Source organism: Sorex araneus, chromosome 3, assembly GCF_027595985.1.
Source record: "Sorex araneus isolate mSorAra2 chromosome 3, mSorAra2.pri, whole genome shotgun sequence".
NCBI lineage: Eukaryota > Metazoa > Chordata > Mammalia > Eulipotyphla > Soricidae > Sorex > Sorex araneus.
Window position 1 is genome coordinate 98072021 of NC_073304.1, and position 13333 is coordinate 98085353.

General features: G+C 59.3%; 1 protein-coding gene across 4 annotated transcripts in view; it reads right to left on the bottom strand.

Annotated features, from left to right (window-relative positions):
- LINGO1 (leucine rich repeat and Ig domain containing 1) overlaps positions 1-13333 on the bottom strand; it is a 158127-nt gene that overhangs the window by 62024 nt on the left and 82770 nt on the right. For 3 of the 4 annotated variants that reach the window (XM_055130933.1, XM_055130936.1, XM_004611749.2), the window contains one exon: positions 4664-4809. The exons of the other annotated variant lie outside the window; for it this stretch is intronic. The gene's annotated coding sequence lies outside the window, so the exon portion shown is untranslated. The remainder of the gene's footprint in view (positions 1-4663; positions 4810-13333) is intronic. 4 annotated transcript variants of the gene reach the window in all.

The following is a 13333-nucleotide window of genomic DNA, read 5'->3' on the forward strand; positions in this document are numbered from 1 at the left end:
ACACCCCAGCCCCAGCTGTGGAGTCAGGGGCACGACGACCCCCCCCCCCAGCCCAGGGAAAGGCTCCCTCAGAGGGTGACACCATCAGCCCAGGCTGGCTCACCGAGAACTGAGGGCGGCCAGAGAGTAGGGGTGAGGCGCGCTCTCCACCACCACCACCACACACACGGCCTGAGCTTTAGCCCCCAGAACTCCAGCTCATCCCCTACGCCCCCCACCCCGCCTATTCTGCCTCCAGCACCCTGCCCACCCCTCTACACCCACCTCTGCGGGGTCAGTTCTAAGGTTCTAAGTGCAAATGCTCAGGCCCAGCCTCCCCCACCGGCCCTGATCTCTCACAGCCTCCCCCCAACTCCGGACCATCCTCGCCATCCTGCCGGCCGCCCCCCTGCCCGCCCAGTGCTGTAGGCGGAACCCTGTGTGATTCATCTGTGCCGCTCCAGACCCACTTGTGACTCAGCTCAGCCCTGGAGTGCTGCCCGAAGGCGGCAGCGCTCAGAGGGGGCCGGACACACGGAGCACAAAGCTAGGTCAGCATGGTGCTGCGGTCAAGCCCAGGCGGGTCAGGACCCCAGTTCAGTCTGCCCAGGGCTGTGGGTGGGTCAGGACACCAGTTCCATCTGCCCAGATTCAGGGCCCAGGGTGGTCAGGACCCCATTTCCGGATCCGTCTGTCTGATATCGGGCTCAGGGTGGTGGCCCCGGGTGAGTGCCGGAAGCTTCCATCCTCCACCGTGATTGGCTCAGGACCCACCCACTGCTCTGAAAGCAATAACCCCTGCCCTGGTGGGCCTGAGACTTGCTCTCAGAGACCCCCTCTGCCCACCCTCCAGCCTGGCACCTGACTGCAGGCCCGCTGCGGTCCCCACCCTTCCTTGGCCCCAGCCATCACCTGAGCCAAGGGGAAGGGGCTGGGCACCCACCCCCCATCCCACGCACCCCTGACCTCCTCTGAAACACGGCGAGGACGGTCAGCCTCTGGCGCAGAAGCATCCCCAGCCGGAACAAGGGGTCTGTGGGGTCCACAGATTTCTTGTCCGTGCGCCCACTCCACCGGCTTGGATGCTCCACGGAAGCCTGTGTGCTGGGTGCGGGGAGGGCAGAGGCTGTGGGGGCCACATGCCCTCCGTCCTAGCAGCTGCACCCCACTGTGCTTCCTGGGCTTTAGCTGGGACGCTGAGTTAAACCCTGCCTCCCCCGTTTTCAGCGTCCTGAGTGCTGGGGTTGTGAAGGCCGCTGGGCTGGCCCAGGCAGTGCTGGGCTCCGAGGAAAGCTGAGCCGGAAGGACCGAGCAGGCGCCAGAGCCGGACTCACTTCCTGACCACGGCAGGGCCACACAGGAGGCCACACGCCCCTCAGCCCGCACTGTCCCAGCCTGCTCCTCTCAGGCAGAGGGTCAGGCTGGCTTGCTGGCAAGACACAAGGTTCTCATTTTAATTAATTAAAGAAAAATCTAATCACTGCATTAAACTTCTCATTACTCCACTTGAATACCCGTTAAGTAAATTTAATTACCAGAGGATTGGGTTTCCAGCCTCTTTCATTAGCTTCTGATAAGGTGGGGGGCGGGGAGAGGGAGGCGAGCGGAACAATGCCAGTCCCGGCCCACAGAGGGCAGGTGGGCACTGGCCAGAGGCTGGGGCCCTCCCTGGGCACAGGCTCGGCTTTGGGCTGGGGGGACCCACCCCAGCTGTCCCCAGGAAGGCAAGGGACAGCATTTGATGGAGCCCGCGAACACTTCATTGACGGCCCAGTTTGGCTGTTTATCCCCCTCCTCCCCTAAACACAGGCTGAGGCTGCTGAGAATAGCTCGGGCTGGAAAGGAGAGAGAAGAAACCAGAGCAGCGGGAAGGGGAGGACAGACGCAGCGAGACACGAGCCTTGGCTCGTGCGGCGGCGCCCCGAGCCCTGGGCACAAACGAGCATGAGGCGCTGAGCTTCCCGGCGGCCCTGGCAAAGAGAGCAACACTCTGGGCAGCGAGGCAGACCGTGGCCCGGGAGGTGACTGTGGGATCCCGACAGGGCAGGATGGAAGGGGCCCCCCCCGGCCGCCCACCAGCGGGGGCAGTCAGTGGGGGATCCTGGAGGAGGAGGATTGAGCTGGGCCTGGGGAAGGACAGGGACCGAGAAGGGGTGGGGACTGCAGGGCTGCCGCTTAGGGGCGAGAAGGGAAGAGCAGAGGAGAGGTGGGCCGGGAGTGGTAGCCCAGCCGAATGTGGGAAGGACTAGCCAGGGACAGAGGCGGCCACTGAAGCTGGACTCCAGGGAGGGGCCGGCTCCAGCCACCCCTTCCTGAGAGGGCCCTGCACCCCCTCCCCACTGCTGCTCCAGCTCGCTGATGCCCCCTACAGTTGGGGTCCACTCTCTGAGCCCACCAGTGGTGCCAGTCAAAGACCCTAGGATGCTGGGTGGTAAAGCCCAGCCCCCTGCTTCCGAGGGCTGAGTCTGCAGTGTGACCCCACAGGCCCCCTCCTGAGCTACTGTCTGGCTTCAGTCTCTTCTCTGCCTCCCTGGTCTTAAGATACACACACACACATGCACACACACACACGCGTGTACACAGACACACACACATGGACACATACATGCACGCATGCATGCACATGCACACACATGCACACAGATGCATAGAAACATGCACTAACATGTGCATGTGCACACGCATGTACACACAAACACGCATGCATGCACACACATGCAAACACATACACACATACATATATGCATACACATGCAAACATACAAACACATGTATATAGACAGGCGTGCATGCACAGACATGTACAAACATGCACACATGCACACATACACTCACCTGGGTGCACATACACATACGTGCACCACACACACAGAGACACATGCGTGCACACATGCCCCAGCCAGTCCCTGTTCAGTCTGTTACTGGGTTCTCCCTCTGCAGCTCCTTCCTCATGAGGGAACGGGCCTGTCCCAAGCTCGCAGGAGAGAGGGTGGAGGACACCAGACTTTGTGAGCATCAACCAGCGCCTCCCGTGTGCCACCACAGACTGTGCACACAGCACCCACACAGGCAAGGTTCACAATCAGGCAATGATTTAGAGCCCAGAGAGGGACAGGGACTTGCCTAAGGACAAACAGCATGTCAACGTCCATCTAGGCCTGACCTCAAGCTGTCAGACCTTGGCAGATTATGTTTATAATGATCATTATTAACCCCCTCCCCTCTCCACACACACAAGTTGGGAGGTCTCCCTCCTGCAGCAAGTTTCCTTAATTCCTCCTTCCAGTTTCCTTTGGGAAACAGACTCCCTTCATTCCTTCCTTATTAATTTTTGTTTCTGGGTCACACCATGCAGTGCTCAGGACTTACTCCTAGCCCTGTGCTCAGGATCACTCCCGGGCCGGCTCAAGGGACCATACACAATGCCGTGGATCGAACCCAGATTGGCCATATGTAAGGCAAGCGCCTCACCCGATGTCCTGTCGCCCCCGCCCTGTTCCTGATCCTGTGGCTGGGAAGGATAGTCCCAACTCCCAGCCCATCTGTTTCCAGCCCTGAGGATCCGGCCAAGGGACCCACATACCACCCACAGGGCCAAAAGGAAAACAGATTTTTCTCTCCACCCTCCTCCCCAGACTCCAACCTAAACGCAATATGCCCTGAGTGGAGCCATCGTGGAGGAAGAGAAGCCGGCGGATCCAGACACAAATCAGGTCCGGGTCCTAGAATCAAAACCACTAGATCAAGCCCTGCCTGCAGCCCCACCCAACACGGAGAACTCTGGAAACATGAGTTGATTTGACTGATTTTACGTCTGACTGGAACTGATGTTGGTGCTGCTGAAGTGTCCCTGACAGCCCTGTTCAGAAAGGTGCTGAGATCTGCAACTGCACCCGGGTCCTCTCACCGCGCTAGCAGGCAGGGACAGAGCTGGGACGTCTTGCAAAAGCGAGAGTTTCAACCCGACTCTCGGACTCAGAGAAGTTGTGTGGCCAAACTTCAGGGTGGTGGTAAAAGGGCCGGAGACGGTACACTCCCCTCTCCCCTGACCAGCAGGCAGGGATGAGGGGGATCCAACAGGGTACCCCAGCCCCCAACCAGGCCCCTTGGAAGCAGAGTCACGTCAGTTGACTGTGAGGATATTCCAGCAGAATATGAGAACAGCCCAGGGTGGGGTGGGGGATGGGAGCGGGGAGGGGTAGGGTCAACTACAAACACATTCCATCCACCCCGTTGGGCTGGGCTGTGTCGCCACGGGGGACAGAAACTTTCACTTCTTCTTTCCTAAGGCTGTCTTCTCACTGGGCTCTTCCCAGCCTCTCTGCTCCTGGCTGGGACCACCACTCTGATTCTCTAATATACTTTTTGTCTAATTTGTTTGGAGGACTTGAAGGGTAGTGCAGTGGGTAGGGCACCTGCCTACCTGCCTTGCACATGGCCAGCCCTGATTCAAACCCTGGCACCCTAAATGGGGTCTCCCAAGCCCCCACCAGGAGTGACCCCTGAGAGCAGAGCCAGGAACACCCACCCTGAACACAACTGAGTGTAGCCCCCAAACTAAACCCGCTGGAAGCAATAATTTACATGGGGACCTCTGATACACGGGACCTACTTTGAGGATCAGATTCCAGACCCACGCCCTCCCCAGGACCCGGGGAGAGGTAGGGGTGGGGGTGCCACCTACCGTGACTGCTGTGCCCTGCAAGACTGAAAGCTGGTGGGTGTCCTTAGCCGGGGTGACCGAGCGAGGGTCCGGGCCAGCGGGGGATGTGGGTGGGAGGCGGTGTGGCCTCACAGGCTCAAGGCAGCGGGGACATAGTGACGGACACCCTAGAAAACAGGAGAAACGAGGGTGAGCAGCATGGTCGGGGCAGTGCCCGGGCAAAGGTGAGATTCAGAGGTCAGCCAAGTCATCATCCTCACACCCCAGATTCTAATCTGACCTTCCCCCCCGCCTCCCCCTCCGAGGAGGCCTCCAGGCTGCAGGGAAGCATCTGCAGAAGCTGACATGGGGGCTGGTGCGAAGCGAATTCACTGGCTATTGCCAGCGTGTGTATCGGGAAGGCTGGCGGGTCACTGCTCCCTGGGACTGTGCTCTCACTCCTGAGAGCCCCTCTCCCGGTGCCTGAGCTGGGCTGGGCAGCCGAGGCGTCTCTGAGGTCCAGCCCAGGCTTCTGAGCTGGACCCACCTACCCAGGGGGGTTGGGGTAGAATTTCAGACGTGTGAGTGCTTGGAAGCCTCCTGCACGATTTGTGCAGAGACCCCGGACCCCGCCTTCCCATCTAGAGCTCCACACCCAGCTGGGGCCCGCAACTCTTCCAGCTCCTCACTGAGACGACGTGGGCCTTGGGGAGGGAAATGGTGTGGGTTTCTCCCAGTGGGTGCGCTGGCCCACGAGGGACTTGTATGCCCCCCGGGCGGGGCAGGCTGGCTCTGGGATGCCCACTACAGTGATGGGCCTTCCCTGAGTGCCGCCTGTGGGGCAGGCACTGAAACATGGACAGTGGGCTCAGAGAGGGGGCTTGATTGCAGCTAGTTCTCCGATGCTTAATTCTAAAGGTCCACGTGTGGCTGTGCCACCCCACCGGGCAGCACAGTCCTCGTCCAGCCCCTGGCCACAGCACCCTGAGGCAAACGCAGTCTGAGGGGTTCATGCAGCGAGAGGGACAACTCAGAACCAGAACCCTGTTCCTGAGGTTCCCGATGCCGATTCTCCCACAGTGCCCACTGCCCAGCACCCACCGTGTTCAGTACCACCACCCAGCTCAGCGTCATCCCACTCTCCCATCGTGCTCCGTGTCATCACGCTCTCTCCCATCTCCGCACCACCCCACTCTCCCCCCATGCTCTGTCCATCATGCCCAGCGCCCCCATGCTCTGTCCCATCATGCCCAGCGCCCCCATGCTCTGTCCCATCATGCTCAGCGCCCCCATGCTCTGCCATCACGCCCAGCAGGACTAATCTCTCCCACCTCTCAGCACTGTTTCACTCTGCCATCGCTCAGCACTCTCGCACTCGCCACCATGCTCAGCATCCTCTCCCTGAGTGTCCTGCTGTCCTGCTGCTGTTCCTGGGGTTCAGGTCCCTTTGAAGGGGCACCTACTCCGAACCCTGGCCACTGACCCGACTCAGGCAATTCCCAACTCCCAGCAAAGCAGCCTCAATCTATGTCCCTGAGGCTGCCCAGAGAAAATGGCGCTGACACAGAACTATTCTCTGCAGGTCTAAGAGTAAATTTCTGAATTAAAAACAAACAAAAAAAACCCGCCCCAATGTCCCATAATAGAGAGGACAGAGTGCTTCCACTTGGTGAAATATTACACAGCCATTTAAAAACGGGTGGGGAAGGGTAGTGAATGGAGCAATGTGTACAGAACAACAGTGAGCAAGCCAGCAGGAAGTGGCTACAGGCGGGGCTGCTGTGGTCTCAGGGCTCCATGCCCTCTGAGCCCACCGAAGAACTGTGGGGTGCAGCTTGCAGAACCTTGTTGCGAACGCAGGGGCTGCAGCAGAGAGAGGCCACACCTCTCTGATGTCACGAGTGCAAGGCAAGGGCCCAGCACCTTTGAAGGGCTTTGCGAATGTTGTCTCATGTAATCCAACAGGAAGAGGCCATTATTAAACCCTTACTTGGGGGCCAGGGAAAGCAGCAAAGAGATACATTTCCTGGCCAAAGGTCAAGGGCCACTTCAACGTCCCACACACTCTGACAGGCTCTAGTATTTTCTTTACAGGAAGGAATAGCTGCTGCCTTGGGGTGGTGAAAATACAGATGGTTGATGGGTACGACCCTTTTTAATTTCACAGAAGTTCTTTTTTTGTAGCAATAGAAAGGAAAAAAGTCCAAGAAACAGTGCATCAAAATTAGAAACACGCGCACGCTGGGAGCGCTCGCACAGGCACACACACACAACTTATCACATTGAAGCTACTGATACAGTGAAGGTCTGGCTGGGAATGGAATTTACCTCCCGACAGCAAAGCTCGTTCTCCGCCCCTCCTGCCAGTCTCCTGACCTGCACCTCCCCCCCACACACGGCCTGGGTGAGAGCCTCCCCCACAGGGCTGTTGCTGTGGCCCTGCACGGGGCTGGGCTTCAATAAACACCTCCTGGTACCCTCACCAGTGCTGCAGGGCAGAGCCAAGCTGCAGAGCCTGCGCCCCTGCAAAGCCTGAGCTCAAGAGGTCCTGACACAGGGCCTCACCCTCCTGCTCCTGCAGCCCATTTCACAGGTGGAGTGACGGAGCCCGAAAAGCAAAGGACAGTGAGGGCTCGAGGAGCCACATGAATGGATGTGCATGCCTGTGACCCACATGTACAAGCATGTCACCCACACTCACAGAGCTGCAGGCCCAACCCCTACACACACACACACACACACACACACACACACACACACACTACTCTACTCTAGCCACAATTGCATAAGCACGACTATTTCAGAAATCCTTTACATGTACCCATGTTATTTTCATTCACTAACTATGTACTGCATACTTACTATATATCTTTTTCTTTGGTTTTGTTTGGGGGAGGTCCCACCCAGCTGTGCTCAGGGCTTACCCTTGACTCTGTGCTCAGGGATCACTCCTGACAGTGCTCAGGGAACCATACATGGTGCCACGATGGCGCCCAAGTCGGCTGTGTGCAAGGTAGGCACCTTTCCCGGGTCCCTATTCTTACTGTAATACAGGAGCTAGGACCCAATGGGATATAAGAGCCACAAGTTCAGGGTCTGGGCGGAGGGGTACAGAGACTAAACACATAAAGCAACAAGGTAATTCCAAGGGGTGATATGTGCTATTGAGATCACCATGCCCAGATGATAGCTTGGCGGGCTGAGGGCCTGCTTTGCATGTGGGATACCTCTCCCCTACCACCCCCACCCCTGTGTTTTCCCTAGCACCTCCAGGAGCCATTCCCAGCGCTGGAGGGCAGCCCCTAAGCACCACAGAACTCCATGAAAAGCAAACGAACAAACAAAAAGATCATCAAGGTCGACCTTGGGAGAGGAGGTGACTGCGAGCCTGTCTACACTGAGTGTTTGTCTACACTGGGTAAGATGTGAGTGCGGCCTAGAGCAGGAGGTGGGCACAGAGCAGTGGGGAGGCAGCCAGCAGGCCAGGTGCCTGGAAGAAGGTGTGAGAAGGCTACTGGGGCTGGCAAGTAGCACCAGGTACAGTGGTGGTGACAGTAAATCCCAAGTCTCGCGGGACAGGGGAGGAGTGGGCCCTCCTTTCCCCCGCCCCGATGGGACGCCAAGATGACACCATATCCGCCCATCATCTACTTAAGCTCCCACGTGGCCACGATCCAGAGACACACGAAGAAATCTCGGACACGAGCTACTTGTGGCAGCGATGTCTTCAGACCCTAATTATTAAAATCTTAGAATTCCTAGAGCGCGCGGCCACTCTCATTATATTACATCCATAACAAGCAATAAAAAACACTGTCTAGCAATTTCATTTTTGGCAGGTATGAGGGGTGGTAGGACAGGTCTCGAAATACCGAAGGTAACTAAGGTAGAGAAAGAATATTCTGCAAAGTGTCTGCCACACTGGCAGGGGGAGGTATGGAATCGGGGGGCAGGGGTGATACTGGGGATTTCGGTGGTGGAAAATGTGCACAGGTGAAGGGATGGTGTTTGATGACCGTATGATCGAAGCTCAAACATGAAATTTTTGTTACTGTACCTCCTGGTGAATTAATAAAAAATTAAAAATTAGATTAAAACAGAAGGCTACTGGGGTGGGGGGCCAGGCTAAGGGAAGGTGGGGGGCCAGATGGAAGCCGGGAGCTCAGGGCTCTTCCAGGAACCATGAAAAGTCACCACGAGAAGCGTCAGGTGGTTTCTCCACGGTGCCAAGTTCCCTGGAGCTGCTGAGTGGAGGCTGGAAGACAGGGGAGCAGGGGGTGGGCTGCCATGAGCCGAGGGAGGCTGGGGCCAGCATGAAGGCAGGGCCAGGGCTGGGCCAGATGTGGCTGGGGCAGAACCAGCATCTTTGGCTGAGGGGGTGGGGGAGAGAGGGGAGTCAGAACTGTTCCAGCACCTTCTACTGCTGACACCCACTGGTTTACCACCAGACCCCCGCCCCTGCATTAAAAATAACTATTCTACATCACACAGCAGATGAGCCACATAGGCGGCGGCAGCCCCTGCTCTGACACCCCCGGGACTGGGGGTGTCTCTCTCCTCCCCGAGCCTGCTCTTGGTCCTGCCATCACAGAGGGGCACGGAGAGGTCTGGGGCAGCTCCCACAGGCCAAGGGGAGCCAAGGTTGTCCGAAACAGCTGGGCAGGGCACAGCTGACGGGGTGCGCCATGAGCCCCTCACTACCCCCATCTCCACATCCTCAGGGGAGGAAGTTTCGGCCAGACGTGTCATGTGAGGGGTGCGGGTGGGGAGGGGCGTCTGGGAAAAGCAGAGGCCTGGGGGTGTGGCATTCAGAGTTTGGGGGCCAGCTCTGCCCCTTGTCAGCTGGGGGGACCCTGGGCAGCTTCTTTCTTTCCCGAGGTTCATTCAGCTACGTTATCGTCCAGGCAATAAGCATAACCCTCCTCCACCCTGAGCTGGGAAACGGACGACAGATGGACAGATGGACAGATGGCAGGAACCAAGCTTCATCAGAATCAGTATCTGGCCTCTTCGGTTTGAAACGGGAGCAGTGGGGATCCTGGGGCCAGAGAGATAGCTCAGCAGGTAAGACACCTGCCTGGCACACAAGCAACCCCGGCTTGATCCCTGATACCATATATGGTCCCTAGAGCACTGCCAGGAGTGGTCCCTGAGCACAGAGCCAGGAGTAATGCCTGTGCAGTGCTGGACATGGAAGAAGGAAGGGAGGTACGGAAGAAGGTAGGGAGGGAAGGAGGGAGGAAGAGGGGGGGGAGGGATGGTGGGAGGGAAGAAGGAAGGGAGGAAGGGAGTGAGGGATGGAGGAAGGAAGGAAAGAAGGAAGGCAGGCTAGAAGGAAGGCTAAAAGGAAGGAAGGAACGTTGTTCTCAGAGCTCATTGGGGCCCAGTCTGGTGAGGTCCCTTCACTAATAGGAGCAAAGGGGCCCCATTGTCCAGACTGTCACCCCAGGGAGTCTGAGGCACCCCCTGCAGTCCCGTGTGGCATCTGTGTGGCCAGCAGACAGGCCCTCTCCTCAGCGCAAGTGCCATCCTTCAGTCTTGGGCATGGGACAGAAGGCCAGGGGCTGGGTCCTGCCATGCCTGACAGCCACATCCAAGAGCAGGGCCGAGGGGGGTGGCCTGGCCCAAAGGGGACGTCATGGGTCATCATGGATCCCTGACCTGGAATCACTGTTTTGGCAGAGACCGAGATGCATCTCTGAAGGCAGGTCATCTCTGGGCGGCAGAGAGGGGTCTCTCAGGACTGGCTGGCCCCTGCACAAAACCCCCCACTGGCCCTGGGACGAGAGGCCCACGAGAAGCTGGGGAGTTTGGTGAGCGGCCCGAGGACAGGCAGTGGCATGGCCAGGAAGGTCAGGTCGGCTGCGGCCCTATATCCAGATGGTGACACATCTGTCCAGGGGGTTCCTGAGAGAGTGGGTCTAGTCCCAGAGGCACCATCAGGAAGAGGAGGACCTGGGTCCCGGTCTCCCAAATCTCCCATCTGCCAAAGGGCCTGCCCAAGACACACCTGTAAGGTCAGGAGCCCAGAAGGCCCCACAAGAAGGTTCTGGAGACCTGCACCGCACGGAGGAAGTAAGCTCCCTGTCCCTGGGGGATGCAAGCTGAGTCTGGGGTGGGACTGCTTCTGCCTGGGTCATTCTCTCAGCACAGTGAACTGAAAGCAGGTGACCGAGCCCTGAGGCAGAGAGGGCCGGTGACTGGCTCCATTCCACAGCGGAGGAAACAGAGGCCCAGCGAGGAAACAAGAGCAGTTGCCAGTGCCACCGCACACCGGCCCCCAGATTCCCTCTCTGAGGGGCCTCCTCCTGCAGCCCCAGGCAAACAGGGCCAGAATCCGCACCCCCCCTCAGGCTGCCTTCCAGCGGCCACAACACCCCTCCCTGGAGGTCTGAGGCCCTCTGGCCCAGCCCCGAAACCCGGGGATGAACCCGGCCCCAAAGTCTTCCCCCCAGACTACCCAGGCCCTGAGTCCCCTTTACTCTCCTGGCTCCCCCTTACATCACAAATCACCCCCAGAGAGGGTGCTGGTTTACCCCAGGAGTTTAGGGTCGGGCCCTCCTGAGCGGGCTCTGCCTCTGTGTCATGCCTATCCTGGGCCCCTGTCCTGACCCTCTTCCCTTTCCTGAAGAGACAGGGGCAGCCCGGGGGCTGGGCCAACCCCAGCCCCATTTCTCAAGACAGCACACCTGCACCCTCCTGGCGCTTGGTGAGCTGGGGGGCAGGCAAGGGGAGGAAGGTTCCAGAACTGGCCCCGATGCACAGTAGTAAAGTGAACGGAGAGGCTGCAAGCTTGGAGGCAGGGGACAGGGATCCGGGACGGGCTGGGGCGGAAACCCGTGCTGTCTCCTGCTCCCCTGAAAGCGCATTCAGGTGTGGCGGGGCCAGGGGTGGGGCTGGGGGGACAAGGCTGGGAGCAGCAGGGCCAGGACTGACAAGGGGACCTCCTGGAGGGGTCAGGGAATGGCTGGCTCAGGGTCCCCTGCTGCCATCTGCCATCTGGGTGCTTCCCAGAGCACAGCCGGGCACTGCAGGCGCCCGTGAGCTTATGCTGGGACAGAGGGGGGCACCCACCTGCCTGCACAGCTACCCCACGGGCAGCAGGTGGCAGGAAAGTGGCCCCCCGACACCAAGCACAAGCCCTGCTCCCTGCGCACGGTTTAAGCAACAGTCTGTCCGCTGAATACTTTAAAAAATGCGGGCCCTGCCCCACCCCACCCCCAAAGAAAGAGAACCGCAGGAAGGAGGAAGCTGTTGAGGAGGGCTGGGAAGGAGGCAGGAGAAACTGCAGTCAAGGTCATGGGCAAGGTCGAGGGGGCGTGAGTTGGGACCCAGGAAATGAGACGCTCGACTCGTGAGTACATTACAGCCCTGAATGATCTGTCAGCTTCTATTAGGCTAAATATCTTTGTCTAATGGGGGATTATCCCCGGGAAAGGCTCACCGCCAGCCTTTCCTGGGCAGGGTCCATGGGAAGCGCCCCTCAGCCCCCAGGAGGGTCGCCAACTTAGGGGTGGGGGATGCTGGCCTGGGCCCGGCCCCTCCCCCAGTCACCCCAGCTCCCTCCACTCTGGAGCCTGCCCTCAGAACCCCCATGGCGGCTCCCCAGACCTACACCTCTAGCTGCTGTCGGGGGCAGGACCCCCAGGACAAGCTGTGGACACCTCCAGGGTTAGGTGCCCACAGCCCCCTGGAGGGTCAGAAAGGAAGTCCCGCCTCCCTCAGGCAGGCAGAGGTAAGCCGTGCCGCCACCCCCACGGCAGGCTTGAAGACCCAGGTGTGTCCCCGTGCTGGGGGGCAGCTGGCCCACTCACTCACAAGCAAACACGCTACTGCTGTCCATAGAACTTGGGCGCTGGGCCAGGGGCAGCCTGTAGGGTGTGGTCCGAGGGGAGAGGAGTGGCCACGAGGGTAGGGGCTGGGGGATTCGGGAGGAACACAGGTATGTATCTGGGTGTCTGGTCCAGACCAGGGTTCTGAGAAGGCTTGCAGGGAAGTGATTTTCCCGAAGGTCACGGCAGATCTGGGTCAGAAAGGCACGGGGAAGGGCCCCGGGAGCAGGGCCGGCCTGGGCCAGGGCCCGAGCTAGCATGAGAGCCGGACAGGGAGAGAGTTTGTCCTGGGTACTGTGTGACAGGAGGGTTGAGCACTTATCCCAGGAGCTATCAGGAGTCTGGGAAGGCCTTAAGTGGGGGAGTGTCAGGGCCTGATTTGTGCTTCTGAAAGATCATTGTGGCTGCCACCAGGCGGAGAATGGATCACATCGGGGAAGACAGGCAAGAGGCATGAGCCAAGTTAGCACAGGGTGAGGAAGAGCCGGCAGGCGCGGCAGGGGGGCCGAGGGGCGGCAAGCAGGGGCATCCGTGAGGCCGAGTCCACAGTGTGAGGGGGGAGGGAAAGGGCGTCCTGTCCACGGCCCTCCCGACAGTGACCTCAGACGCGGCAGGTGAGCTGGCGGCCCAGGAACAAGTGCCTTGCCGAGCCCTCACATACAACAGGAAGTCGCCGTGCACCCCCGTGTCCCAAGCTGTGTCCTGGCCCCCTGCACAGAAGGGGAAACTGAGACGCAGAAATGCTGGCCAAGAAGGTGTCGGGAGAAAGAAGTGGGTACACGGCTCCCGCAAAGCCCAGAGGCTGGACAGGCAACAGATCGGGGGAGTCACGGAGGCCCCAGAACTGGGGGTGGAGGTCAGATCAGAAACGGGGTCCAGG